At 41.4% G+C, this 14,776-nt stretch overlaps 1 protein-coding gene across 7 annotated transcripts in view; it reads right to left on the bottom strand.

Moving 5' to 3' along the window:
* The window catches only part of LOC309693308 (SPRY domain-containing SOCS box protein 4-like), an 81,961-nt gene extending 68,791 nt beyond the window's left edge, over window positions 1–13,170 (bottom strand). For 2 of the 7 annotated variants that reach the window (XM_082512401.1, XM_082512403.1), the window contains exon 1: window positions 12,890–13,170. The gene's annotated coding sequence lies outside the window, so the exon portion shown is untranslated. Of the gene's footprint in view, window positions 1–275; window positions 546–12,819 lie in introns of those variants that run through there. The other 5 variants (XM_082512408.1, XM_082512402.1, XM_082512407.1 and 2 more) reach the window with 3 other exon arrangements.
* Window positions 13,171–14,776: the final 1,606 nt, after the last annotated feature.

Raw genomic sequence — 14,776 nt, forward strand, 5'->3', positions numbered from 1 at the left:
TTTCTAAGTCCACACACAAATCTTTTTTACACACACAAATCTTTTTTACGCACACACAAATTCTTTTTACACATACAAATCTTTTTTACGCACACAAATCTTTTTTACACATACAAATCTTTTTTACAAGTACAAAATATTTATGACCACATTTTGAGCCCATAGTTACACTCTTACTGCAAGCTAACAAGATAAAACTTTCAAATGTACAAATTATCGTACCATTTTTACACAAAACAAAAGATAATAATTATTTTATCGACACTCATACTTACAGACATATCTTGTCCAAGGCAACAACATTTTAAGGTCCGTATCAGCTTAGAACGATAACATTACGGTATCACTTTCCGCCATCTTTTATTTCTTCTTCACGTTCTCATTTTTTCCTTTCCCAAAGTAACCGAACCCATATTACAAAGCAGCCACTAGAGGGAGCTCTAGGGCAGTTTACAACTATAATATCCAATTTAAGTTATTAAAGGCAGAACATGGGCCATATCATACCGTTCACGGTAATACCGGTATAATGTTGGGCAACGATAAGAAAATGAAATATCGTGATAGAATATGGGTGAAACGCGCATGTGCAGTGCCTTTGTTTTCATACGCACAGGGCTGAAAAAGCATGGAGGAGAATGAGAAGGGTGAAAGCCAATTGTTGAATGAAAGTGATGAACCAGAATTGGTTTGTAAAAATGCTGCAACTTCAGTGGTGTGGAACTGGTTTGGCTTTCGTCCGTCAGATACACAACAAAGCACTATTTTTGGTAGCGCATGCTAGCAGGCCGTCGTTATTACCGTGTTTTTTGGAAAATACAGCACACTTAAAATCAATCCTTTGATTTTTCTGAAAATCGACAGTGCCCCTTATAATCCCGTGTGCCTTATGTTTGAATTCTGGTTGTGTTTACTGACCTCGAAACGATTTTATGTTGTACACGGCGCTCGAAAATCTGTCAAATGTTTCAGTACGACTTTGCTAAGCTACGAAGCCGCACTGCTTGATGATTGTCGGAGCGTTACGGCTATCGTAGGCAGGAGCCTCGTGGAGTGATACGTACTGTGCTTCAACATAATATTTCCGTATTGTGTGTGTATAACCTCTTTTTAAGTTTTGTGGATATTATACATGGTTATTCTCAGGATATGTCGGCCAATTTCCACTGGAAATGCCTTTTGGTTAAACTGTCAGGAAGGAATTTGCATTTGCACTGTTCTGTTACATTTTTATATAACTTTAATGCACATAAAAAAACAGCTGCTTGTTTAAGTGAAAATACTTTTTTTGCACTAATAAAGTTGTGGAGTTGTAAAGAATTTTGTCTAGTGTCAATTATATCGTCAGTTATGTCGTTATCGCAAATTTTCATTTATTGTGATAAATATTTTTGTCATATTGCCATGCTCTACAAGTCAGCATCTTGAATGCAAACTACTGGTAACCGTAGCAACCTGCGAGCAACCAAAGCAGTCGTAGACGCTTACAGAGGTGACCAATTTCATACTAGCAGCAACCACTCACCAACTGGTTGTGGAACACACACATTCTCTAATGACCGGTGGATACCAGGTGTCACCGACCAGTACCTAGGGCTAAGTGAATGGGGCTTTAGCAATCGAATTTGTAGAGACTGCCAGCAACCTATGGCAACCACTTGCAAAGAGTCAGTGAATACTCATTTTGCCCTCAATACTGGTTGTAGATGGTTGCCGATTAGTCTGTAGGTCTGTGTAACTGAGACCTAAGAGACCATTTTTAACTCTTGATCTCAATTCTCTGGCAGTATCTGAGCTTCCTAAATGAATGCAGTTCTGTACATATCTGCCTGCATACTTATACTTCAGAACTGAAACCAAAGCTGTACTTGTGCTTAAATTCACCACCCTCACTTCTCACCCTTACACATACATCACCATCGGCAGTGACACACTCCAGTGTATTTCCAGTTCTCCCATCCTCCCTGTGTGCCATTTAAGTCTCTCATATTTCTCCCACATTTCCTTACACCTCTCTTCTCACCAGTCACCTCCATCCCTCACCATTCTGCCACTCTGCAATGACTCACAATACTAGCCTCTTTTTTTTCTTTTTTTTTTAAATGCAAACCTGTCTTCCTGTCACCTTCACAGCCTTCTTATTCAGCTCCTTCTCGCACTGTTCACCTTCCTCCTTTCTCCCTCTTTACTTCCTTTTGCATATCTCAATCCACCACCCAGCCCCTCATTTCCTCTCTCTCTCTCTATCCTTCCCCCTTACACCACCTATTAACTTTCCACCTTCATCCTTTTTCATGTGTTGCTGTATAGGTCTGTCACTGCATTCTTCAATTCTCCTAAAGCTTTCCACTCAAAAAACGTGACTGCCTCCTCCTTCTTCCCCCTGACTCAGTAGTGTCCATCACACACTCAGTGAGTCACATTTCTGTTCATCCTTGTCTTGACTTGACACGGCACAGAAAACATCCCAGTCCCCAGACTGCTGGCTACAAATATACACAAAGACAGAGTCGCATTTAGTACTCTTCAATGCCCATGCCCATCATTAGCTTACTGTTAAACAACACAGTGAGCAAAAAGAGCCAGCTCAAAGCTACAACCAGCTGTGCCATTATCATCTCCCTGCTGTGTGTGTCTGTGCGTGTGTGTGTGTGTGTGTACACATACATCCATTTTTCTGAATTACCTTTGTTTAAATGTATAATGCAGGCTTTCTTTAAGCCTATATTAACTTTTTTCAAATTGGGAGCTTTTAATCATTTTCTGGCTTTTGTCTTTGTGTGTGTGTGTGCGTGCGTGTACGTGTCTGTGTGTAGGCCCATCTCCATAATTAGGGCAGACCAGCCACACATGGGTCTCCCCTGACACTTCCCCTCCAAGATTTAAATATTCATGAGACTCTAAACGCTTTCATGAGCTCTGTAATTATGGACAGAAAATAGTCAGAGAGAGCCAAAGAGAGAAAAAGGGAGAAAGTGGGAGGCAGAGTCGGAAATGCCCTTAAATTAAAAAGAAAAAAGAAAAAGGGTGACCAGCAGTATTTACAGATAAGATCGATACTTTTGTGCAGTTGTGCGACCAAAGCCAACGGACCTGCTGACACACCGGAAAGGACAGGTAATCTTTAAGGAGATACCTCCTGATTCTTGTTATATTTTTAACATAATTTGCAGTGATTGTTGATCATGCTGGTATCTCATTATGCGAGTTTACATCATTAAGAGCTCTTGATTTGATAGAGAGAGGCTTTATCACTTTGACCATTGCTATTTAAGTGCATGAGCAGATAATTTAATTTGTTAATTCATTTTTAATTTAACAGATACTGCAGTCATTACGAGATGTTTCTTGTACTCTAAGCAGCCACAATCAATGATCATTAGTTTTTGTGATTATTTGAAAAGCAGATTATCTCCGTTTATTCCCTTTTAGGTTAGAATATCTGCCAAGCAGACTTGGGCAATAACCCAAATATGTACACAGGCTGACATGAAGAGTCGACCTAGATGTGATTCATCTCATTTGAATCACGCAAGTATGTTCGCTAAAAGCTTTTCCCTGGATATTCTAGCGACCTCTTTGCTCTCTAGACGCAAGCCTCAAAACAGCATGCGTTTTAGTTATTGCTGTCATTCAACTATGTGTAACATCAAAAGTGTTTATATTGCTTTCAAATGGTTGTGGAAAGGTAGTGAAATTGGAAAACAGTGCTCACTTTTGGACAGTCTTTGCAGGTATGTAAACAAATGAAGTGATCAGTAAATTGTATAGATATTATAACAACAAAAGAAACAGGTTCAAAATCAGATGCTTTCCAGATGTTGTTGTATGGTGGATCAAAATCTGACAGTACTTTTCTGCATTTACAATTCTATCAATTTTGCAAAGATCTCCAACACTACTGTCTGAAACGCAGCCCCAAACCATGACAGAGCCTCCACTGTGATTTCAAAGTGTACCGCTCTCCTCACCTCCTCCATACATACTGATGGCAAATTTTATTTCATGACTCCCTCGGGCGTGTTGCCACAGATTTTCAGTCAAATTCTTGTATACTTCAGATTTAAGAATGGCTTCTTCACCCTTCCACTGAGACCATTTCTGATGAGGCTTCAGTGAACAGCAGATCTGCCTGATGCAGCCATCAGGCTCTGTGTTAGTTCTTTGCTGGATCTTTCTTAGGGACATGCCTTTCAAATACAATTCATCTGCTTGGGCTAGAGTTTCAGGCCTGCCTCTTCTTCTTTTGTTCTCCACTTTTTAGTTTCCTCACACAGTGCACACCACACTCAGATAAGCCAGGTTTTTTTGTTAGTAACACAGTGTCTACAGATACAACTAAAAACTGGTTCTTTGCCAATTTGTTGTTACGTGTAGACACAACACTGGTTCATCGCCCTAGTCAGGTGCCTTTGTAATTGATTCCTTAGGTCAGTTTTAAGTGGCTTAAAGACACACACACAAAAAGCATTCCTCTGAAAATGGTCGGCTACAAGGACTGGACTGAAGATAGGTGAATAAGCAGCCAAAAGTGTGGAGAACTGTTACACAAGAGCACTTAAAAAAAAGAAATTACAGGCATGTCTGGTTCCTTGAAAGTGAATTAGAAACGAGGGGTGAGGACCGTATTTCCTGGTTGGACTGGTGACTGGCTCATTGTCAGCAGAGGAGGGACAAACACAGAAATCACCTTCAGATTTCTATTCAGGATTCCTTGAGTGCCGTGTGCATTTTTTGATAAGAAATGCAAACCTTTACGCTTGTTTTATCACGCATGGTTCTGTTATATTCCACAGCCTATAACACTAAAACATGTCATTGGCTGAATTTCCCACAAGTATTTCAGCACTTTTTTTTTTTTTTGAAATTGCTTTCGCATTTAAAGCCTCAGGACAAATCTAACTTCAATATTTGTGCAAATGTGATGTGTTGTAACTGGGCCTTATGATTCTGTCTGGTCTATTTTTACTTTATAAAGAAAATAGTTGGCAAAGTCAGCAAGGATTCCAGTTACAACACCACTCAGAGATGATATGTGAGAACCCTTCCAGGATTTCAAAGAAAGTCTCTGACAGGAAATTCTTTAGTTTCCCTTTTTAGTAAAACAAAATATCACCTGTCATCGAAGCCAACATTAGTAAGTAGGCCCTCTAGAATTTCTTTCCATTTCATTTTCTTCACAGCTATCTGATGTTTTGGGGCTCTAGACAAAACAATCACATGCCTTCTTTGCATTCCAGGATGAGTAAATAGATTTTATCCTCCTGAAAAAGCCATCAGATAGTCCGGTGGAAGACATGAAATCACAGTCAGACAAAAGCATGAGGCAAATGATCCAGAGCCGATTGTCCTCGCACCGATGCAAACTGATGCTCAGCTGACACATGCACACACAACAACACAAGGAAACATTTATCCTGAGCAGAAACACACACTGGCAAACCTCACGGACACTAAATCGCCTTAAAATGACAAATAAGCAGGGGGACAGAATCTCAGACGCTGTCGTCATTTATATGTAAATGAGCGCACCGCTACTCTCCTCCACACAGCCCTCTTGGCTCTCAAGAAACCACAAGATGGAGCAAACTTTCAATCAGATCAGACAAGATGTCAGACAAGATGATTGTAAGCGACAGGAAGCCAAATGATGCGTGACAAGACAGGGCATGATGAGGTGAAATGAGCTAAAATGACAGGGTTTACGAAGAGCGGGCATTAACTGAAAACGCAGGTATTTGTCACAGCACTAATGACTGCAAGTTTCCCTGTTTTCTTTCCAAGGACTCTGAAATTACGGGCGGCTCGTCAGGGCTGTGTGTTGACCACTTATTGCAGCAAACTCCCTTAAACAGACACAAATCACCCAAAATGACAATAAAATGACAAGAAGCATCGACTGCGTGGATCCTGATAAACTGGTGATTCAACTAAGGTGCAGTTTGTGGTAAAGATGCACGCAATGGTTTTAGGAAAATAAGGCACTGTGACTGCATCCCTGACATTCCCATACAAGGAGGAAATCTGCCAATATGACTATAAAGTGCACCATTACTGGAGTTACCCTGTCACTGTGATGGCCTCTGTGAGTCACAAGTACTTTGGTGACACAAAATACCACCCACACACACGCACAGACAGGCACGAACACACAGGTGAATGTGCATACACACTGCTGCATTTAAACACTAAGCACATGCCAAGGGCAGGAGGAACACACCATCTTCCTTTCTGCTTCTCGCTGCAGCGGTTAATGTCATTGACTTTAGAGTGCAGCCCTGCATGAGAGTGCAGATTTTACTTGAGTGATGTCTGTGTGTTAAAGTATAGGCTTGTGTGTCTGTGTGTAAGCATTTTTGTAAGCTCAGCAATCCAAGAGTGACTTAACAAAAGGCTGCTGAATATAAATCTATTCCCTCTCCATCTGGCAGGGTAAAAAAGGCACATATTTACATTGCTGTCCAAAGACAGGCAGAGATAAAAGGTTCAAAATACTAATCACGAAATCACGTCAAAAGTCAAAGCTAAAAACTGAAAGCTGATCCAGCTTTTGCAATAATGTGACTCATGAGTCTGCATGGCCTCCACGTGCTTCCCAACAATGTCTCGGCATGCTCCTGATGAGACGGTGAATCTGGGAATTAGAGGATCTCCTCCCAGTGAACTCCAGGACAGTGTGTGGCACAATTTGGTAACGTTGCATGCGCTGATTCAGTGTCACACCACACCATGACCACTTGAAGTTAGCATCATTCTGGACCAGCTGGAATCCAGGGCCTTCCACACCAGTGTAAGGTCTGACAGTGGGTCTGAGGACTTCAGTCAATGTACTATTGGCTAATGGGTGGAGGTCTTTGTGACCCTCTATGGATACACCTCTCCAGATCATCACTGACCCACTGCCAAACTACTCAAGCTACATGAGTAATTTATAGTGTTGTACGTAGCATAACCTTCCCCACTGCATCTCCAGTGTCCTTAATGTCTGTCATGTGCTCAGTGTGAACTTGCTCGTGACAAAAACAGCACTAGTGACAAACCAGCCTTTCTGGTAGCAATGCCAGGCAAGCTGCATGGTGCTGAGCTGTGACCAGAGGTCCCATTAAAGGCCATCTGGCCCTCATCCAGTCTGTTTCAGTTAGTTTGATCATAAAACCAAAAGTGACTGTTGGAGGTCATTCTGTAGGAGCGGATACCAGTCCTGCTGCTAGATTGATGCCCTTCTAGGGGACTGTCTAGATGTCCTTGTGCAACAGTCATCTCCTGGTATCACCTCAACACTCCTGAGACGGTTCAGGAAGTAACAGCAAACACTTTTTTGGCAGCACGCATGGACGTGCCATCCAGGAACATCTGTGCTACTAGTGCAGCACAAATGGGCTGCTGGTACCATCCACAGACAGTATAAAAGATGGAAGTAGCTACTGTGATGCCATTCACCGGTTTTTGAAGTCATCTTTTAAAGCCTGTAGTTGAGCGTTTCCTCCATCATTATCTTGGTTGCAAAAAACGCAAAAAAAATGTTCGGAGGAAGGGCAGATATGGTTGAAACCACATTGGTTGGCTATGACTTGTGAGCGAAAGCTTGTTGGCCAATGTGCGTGCAGTTTCACACCACAGATGAGCCTTTTTGAAACATGGCATGACCATGACACACTTTAAAGAGGTCGAGTCAGACAGCCTTTCTGGTGGCCTTTAGCTCGATTGTTTTATTTTATTTTAAGTTTATTTTTTTGGGAACTTACACCATGGTATCATTTTTTTTTTCAACACAGAAGCTATGTCCATGTTTAATAATGTCTAAGGTATCCATAACATGCTACTTTAACCCTCATTACAAATAATTAAGAAGAGTAAAGAAGCTATAACCAGACCAAAATCGTAAGCACTAGGAACACTAAGAACACACATACTCCAACTTAACTAAAGCATGTTGGATTCATAGAACTAATTTACTTTTAAAGTAAAACAATCACGGTTCCTAGCCATTTTGCCCCCCCCCCACACACACACCTGAGCATGAGGCAGCTGTTAGCTTAGCGGCTAGGGAACTTTTCCGTCACACTATTTAAAACATGAATAACGAAGTTAGCTGAGTGACTTTTTCTTACTCACTGCTAAGCAGGGCAAAGTTCTGAACAGTAACCTATATAGCAAATGTGCTTAAATAACACACTATTTAACGAACCCAAAGCACTGTACAAACCCGAACACAACTGCGACTGCAGGAAGTAACGTGATCAAGGTCAACAGCAAGGGTCGCTGGAAGCTCTCTGCTGATTGGCTAGGTTGTGTCATAACAGATCACCCAATTCATTGATCTCTTATCAACTAAAAAGACATGTCTAAATTATCTATTTATATCACAAAATGCCAAGCATTACTTTCTACTTATTTTATTTCCCCGCTGAGGCTACACTACCAAAGTGACAAGGAAACTATCTAATAGCAAAACTGGCGAAAAAACAGGTGGGACAGAGCGCAATAATCTGTGGTCACCACCTACAAAACCAGTTCCTTTTTGGGAGTCATCCTTTTCTTGCCCAAATTGGCTAGTTTGGCATTCCTGAAGTTAAACTTGCTTTTGTGTTATACTGTGATGATTGACTATTCCCTTATTTTTTGAGCAGTTTGGAGTTACCCAAGTAATACTATGCCTTCCCATTTTGCTTAGGCCACAGATACACAGACCTAGAGGTCTGGTAACCGTGTGTTGCTAGGGAAAGCTGTGCACTCCGCATCCAGTTGGTTTTGATAGCCAAAATACCAAACTAGAGACTTCAAAATATAACATAATTCATTGCGAACAAGCCAACTTTTTAGTTTGGACATGTGACATTTAAGTACAATTAGAAATACAACATTTTGTTCATGCAACAGTACATACAAAGGCAGGATAAAAATTATTTCAAAACACGTAGTTTTTAACGCTTGCTCGTGTTTGCCAAAACATGACTCTCTCCATTAGAGCCGCAACCTTCTGTGCTATGTCCTGTGATCTATTTTCCAACCTTGATTTAGTTTAATTTGAGACTTCACAGGTTCACATCTTTGAGTCTGCTTCCTGTCAGAGCATGCTTCCTGTGGTACAAAACAACCTCAGTGGGAGAGGCAGGGAAAGAAAGTAATTAAAAATAATGATGGCTGATGGAAAGCCGCTCATACTGACTACAAAATGTTGTCTATCTTGTCACCAAATCGCCTTGTGTCTCACCGAATAATGAGCACAGTGACACATTGGGAACTGTGCAGAATGCAGATGAGCAATATGTTCAACAACTGTCGAAAGAAATGAGATAAAATCAGATTTAATATTTGCTTCTGTGACCAAGACGTTGATTAATTAATGAGCAATAAGGCTGTTGTTGCTTTTATGAGTTAGAGAAAGTCACCCGTCAGTAAGCAACAACTCTGACATCTTGATTCACAGCGAACTTTCACTATCTCAATCTGGGTGATTTTTACCACTACATCTATAACGCTAGACCCTATCTGTTCCGCTTAAACACCAAAGACAGGGAGTGATGAGAAACAGCCAAGCTAAAAAAAATAATCCTTATCGGGCCTACAAGCTGAATCCCATCTGCCTCTTTCCTTACACTGACTCATAGCACAGCTTATTAGTCCCTCTGGATGGATAAAAAGGAGCTTTTTTTGAGCCAGGAGAAAAGCAGGAAATAAAACAGAAAATAAAAAACAAAAACAGATTAAAAGTAAGAGAGCTGAATGAGCAAAGGAGGAGAGAGAAAATGTATAGGAAGTACAGGATTAGGTTGCATTCAGAAGAATTTAAAGTGCAGATGTAAACAAGTAAAATCACCTGATAGCTGACAGCACCAGGAAACAGTTTAAGTACACTTTTCTTCATACTTCTTTTTATTAAAGACCATTTAATACTTACTACCATACTTTAGAAAGTCAAAAAAACTGAACTGAACAGAATTGGAAAACAAATTTCCTTCAAAGTAAAAGTTGTGCCACACTTTTACCGAGGTCCTCCACTGTTCAGTGAGTAGTTGCCAAGTGTTTGCAGACAAGTCTGCATCTTCGAAGCAAACTACAGTAGACCGCAGCAATTTGCTAGCAACCACTTCTGCAACTGATTTCATCCAGAAATCGCTCACCAACCGGTTGGGGAATACACATTTTCCTTAACAACTGGAGAATCACCGACCGATCTCTAGATTTGTGCAATTGAAGCCTGGAGATTCTCATATGGTTGAAGGTGTGAATGTGACGTTAAATGGTGATCTCGGTAGCGAACGCTAGAATAAGATGGACGGTATATATCAGCCTGCATGATAGAAAAGTACATCTAAAAACTAGGGGTGCAACGATACACAAAATTCACAGTTTGGTTCGGTTCGATACTTTGGTGACACGGTTCGATATATTTTCGATACAAAAAAAATGTTCATGCCTTTTTAATTTGTCATTTATTAAAATTTTAAATATATATTTTAACTCAAAAGTACAGTTTTTAAATGTAATGTTGCTGAAACAACAAAATAATAAATAAAAATAAATCTATCTGATCGAGAAATCACCCATCTTTGGAAAAGAGAGTTTATTACAGAGAAATGGCTCTTTCCAAAATAAAAGCTATACTATACGCTTCTTCTGGGCTATATTCTCGGCAGCATATTAAACATATCAGGTCCCCATAAGGAGAATCATGTGCTAACGGCTGTCTAAATGACTCTGGTAAAGTTTGTAGCATGCGTGCTTCTTGTTTTTGTCTGCTTCCACTTGTCTTTGCACTAGGATGATGTCTGCGTAAACGTGCAGTCATATTCGTTGTGTTCCCCCTAGTGCTGTCAGCGTTAATCTCGTTGAAATGACATCAACGCCATAACACGGCAAATCTTCGGTAACGAGGATCGCCCCGTGCGTGGGGCATCAACATGTTAACAAGCTAACTGCGCTAACGCACTAGTTCCCACCAATGTAATTGAGCACTGCGTGGCACATCCAACATACTGTTTTACTTTTGTCCATGACACGTTTACCTTCAGGGTCATACTTTACATGAAGACCAAAATAGCTCCAAACACCAGATCTGAATGAGGGTGGGGGAGGTTCTACTTCGGGTAGCGTTGAGGCAGCTGCCATGTTGCAACGAGCTTAGCTTCTGTCTTGCTAGCTTGTGCTGCGCTCAGTGGATCTGCACTCGACAATGCAGCCTAGGCGGAGTAGTCGAACGCAGATCCACTGAGCGCTCAACACAGACAGCATCGTCAGAAGGAAAGTTGATAAAATAAATAAAAAATTTTGTATTGCTCGAAACTAGGGAGCCCCGCAGGGGACATGGGAGAAGAAAAAATTAGGGGGACATGGGATCTCGCAAAAGTCCGTCTTAATTTTTTTTTTCTCCCATGTCCCCTGCGGGGCTCCGTACGATGCATATGCGTACTGATCCGAGCACTGTATGAACGGTTCAATATCGATACCAGTATTGTTGCACCTCTACTAAAAATCTCTAGGAAGCTGTTTCAGGCTACACTAATCCTTCATGTAACTGAATGGAAAAAAATAAACCTTTTCAAAAGTCACTGAAGAATTCAATATACACCTGTGTTAGCACAATGTTTAAATTGCCCAAGCACTTCTCATTGTTATTGATAGCGCAGCAGCTACAATATCAGTTTGAGTGTTTGGGCCATTAAATGAAAGTGTAAACAGCTCAAGTGTCCATAATTCAATCAGCAGAATAGGACAACAGGCAGGAGGAAAAAGAACTGTGGCAAGAACAGCAGAAAAGTGCAGGAGATGGGAATTGAGGATATGAGATGAAAGGAAACAGAAGGGAAGAAGTTAGTGAAGGAAAATGCTGGTAAACAGTCTGATCTCCTGTAGTGACCAGCTGGTGAGATCCAACAGACAGATAAATGACCCCCTGTCACTCTTACAAAGCTCCGTCTCCTCCTTCTGCTTCATCATCCTCCCTCCTCTCCTCCGCAAGCCCCCACCCTCCCCTATTTAGACAGGTCATCCATCAACAAGCACACTCCACCGACCACCTTTCCACACCAACACTTTTGCCCATTACTTGTTAGAAAGCCATATGCAGACACACTGCACCAGGCACACGTGTCCTTGCACTCTTGTCTTGTTAAGTTTCCAGGGCCTTCTCCTCTCTCCTCCACTCTCCTCTCACCCTCCATCATCTACCCTTCTTTTCTCTCCTCCCCTCCCACCATCTGCTCTCCATCTTCCATGTCCTTGTCACCTTATCCAGCTTAATAAATGCCAAGGTGTGAAAACACAGATAAATCAGAGTGCAGCGAGGAAAAGCGGTGTCACTTTAACAAGATGGATTAATCTAACTGACACCTAAAATTCACTATCAAAACAGCATTTTTATTGGGCTGTTTTCAAAGTTGGGGGTTATATATAGAATTTTGAAACAATTACCTACTGCGTTAATATAAATGTTGATCACTCAAGTCAAGTGAAGTCAAGTCAAGTGAAGAGGCTTTTATTGTCATTTCAACCATGTACATGTACTCATTTAATGACCTACACTAATCTCCCCCTCTGTCACACACAGACAGGCAACACAGATATCATCTGTGTCACTCTTTCCATCTCTGCACTCTGCGATGATGTCAAAGGAGGTGAGATGGCAAGATGTGGACACTCAGGTGAATTCATGCACCCTGAGATGTCACTGCACCGCGGAGCAACAGAGGAAACTTTATCACACGACTGAACTACAGCAATGACTATAAGTTTAAATTGTGGTACTTTTACGTAAACTTGTGCAATCAGTCAACAGTACAAAGAGAGCTGATGACACGTAATAAAGAAAAACCTCACATTTTGCTCGCATGCAGGAAACCCAAATCCTGCGGGCGGTCCAGGATACACGGGGATAACACTCACCGACCTGTCCTCAATCAGTCCACAAATGATAGTTTTCCCGGGCGAAATCTCTGCGGGATACGAAGAAACGAAGTACCTCGCCTCCTCCGCTGACGACAACAGCGTTATTCCAGCGCTGTTACCAATGTTTTTGGCGATTAAGCGACGGTTTCTTTGTTGTAGTAAACAGGAGCTCGACACATCAAGGTAGCCAAGCACCCAGAGTCCGCTTACTCCACAGAACGAGCGCCGATTGGTCGCTTCAGCCACAACGCAGCTTTCTGCTTTGTCGCGATTGGGTCAAGATGGTGCTTTCAAAAGCTGCTCGTAAAGTGGGAATCCCGAAGTGGCAGTACATGATAAACGATGGCAAACCCCACTACTGACACAGTTCATTGTGTCACTTATAAAAACAGTTTAAATCGTATCTGTGACGTGTCCTTCGAAATAATTACGCCACTCAGGCTGTAAACTGAACTTGTACTGAAATTTCAAATGCCGTTAAAGCCATTTGAGCTCCTCTCTTTAAGAGGATACTTGCTGCCACTTCAGCGTTTAGAAAAGTGAGTCACTTGGTTCCTACACGTAATAACTGCCCCCTTGTGAGTTTCAGGTTGTATGACATGGTGATATCTAAAGGAAAAAAGAATCTGAAGCTTTACCCAGAAACACTCACTGTGTGAAACCTTAATCCACGTTTAATATATGTATTATACTGTAATGTAGTATATATAGTTTACATACATATATGACACATAATGTGAAAAAGCATTATATATGTGCTATGAAATCTCCGGAGCACACTGTCTTTGCAGATGAATTTGCAAACATATTCTCTAAATTTCTCACTGTTTGTGAAGGCATCGCTACCCCCATGGTTCATGTGATTTCTTGTATTGTGGTTTCCATCTGAATGTTTATTACCAAACAGGTCAGCAGGCTGTTAACTGGAAGTCAATTAAGATATTTCACCGCAAAAGTGATGTGGTCCGCTGCGGTAACTTCGAGTCACATTATTTTGTGTAAGTAAATCAGAGGAGGGCTGATCGATCTGCATCCACTCATAAAAAGGGGCCACGTGTGATTGTGCTAGTTGTGCTGAATAGCCCAAATAGAAAAACGGTACAGAATCAATAGAAACTAATGTCTTTGGGCCTTTCTTTATTCCGACCAGCGAGTGCGAAGATGGATTATTTCAATCATCGTTTACGTACATTTTATAGACACTTTTGTCAGGATATGTGCGGAGTCGAATCTACCTCAGCATGATGGATAGAAGAGATTATGTTCTTTTTATTTTACACTGTGGGATTAAATCACTTAAATTATATATTATTCATGACATGAAACAGAAATATAATATTAAAGAACTGAACGGTGCGCTGATCAGTTCCATCGGAAGAACTTTAGCTCCCCCTGGCGGTGAAAATAGGTAAATGCAAACAGTTGACGGAGTATTCCCCAGTGCAGGGCTGCCCAATCCCAGTCCTCGAGAGCTACTATCCTGCAGCTTTTAGATGCATCCCTACTCCAACACAGCTGAATCAAATGAATGGCTTGTTATCAGGCCTTTGCCAAACACGATGGCATGCTGAAGAGGTAATCAAACCATTTGATTCAGCTGTGTTGGAGTAGGGATGCATCTAAAAGCTGCAGGACGGTAGCTCTCGAGGACTGGGATTGGGCACCCCTGCCCCAGTGCCTTCATGATCCTTTTTCTATAAAAGTTATACACAAAGCGACCACTTCATTGAGTACGCCTTGCTAGCACTGGACTCCCTTAATTCCTCATTGCACAGATTCAACAAGGTGCTGGAAACATTCCTCTGAGACTTTGATCTATTTTCCCCAGAAACCAGTTTGAGGTGATCTGAACTTTGTGACATGGTCCTGCAGCCACCAGCACATGGGT

This window comes from Aulonocara stuartgranti (genome assembly GCF_965226115.1).
Source record: "Aulonocara stuartgranti genome assembly, chromosome: 18".
Taxonomy (NCBI): domain Eukaryota; kingdom Metazoa; phylum Chordata; class Actinopteri; order Cichliformes; family Cichlidae; genus Aulonocara; species Aulonocara stuartgranti.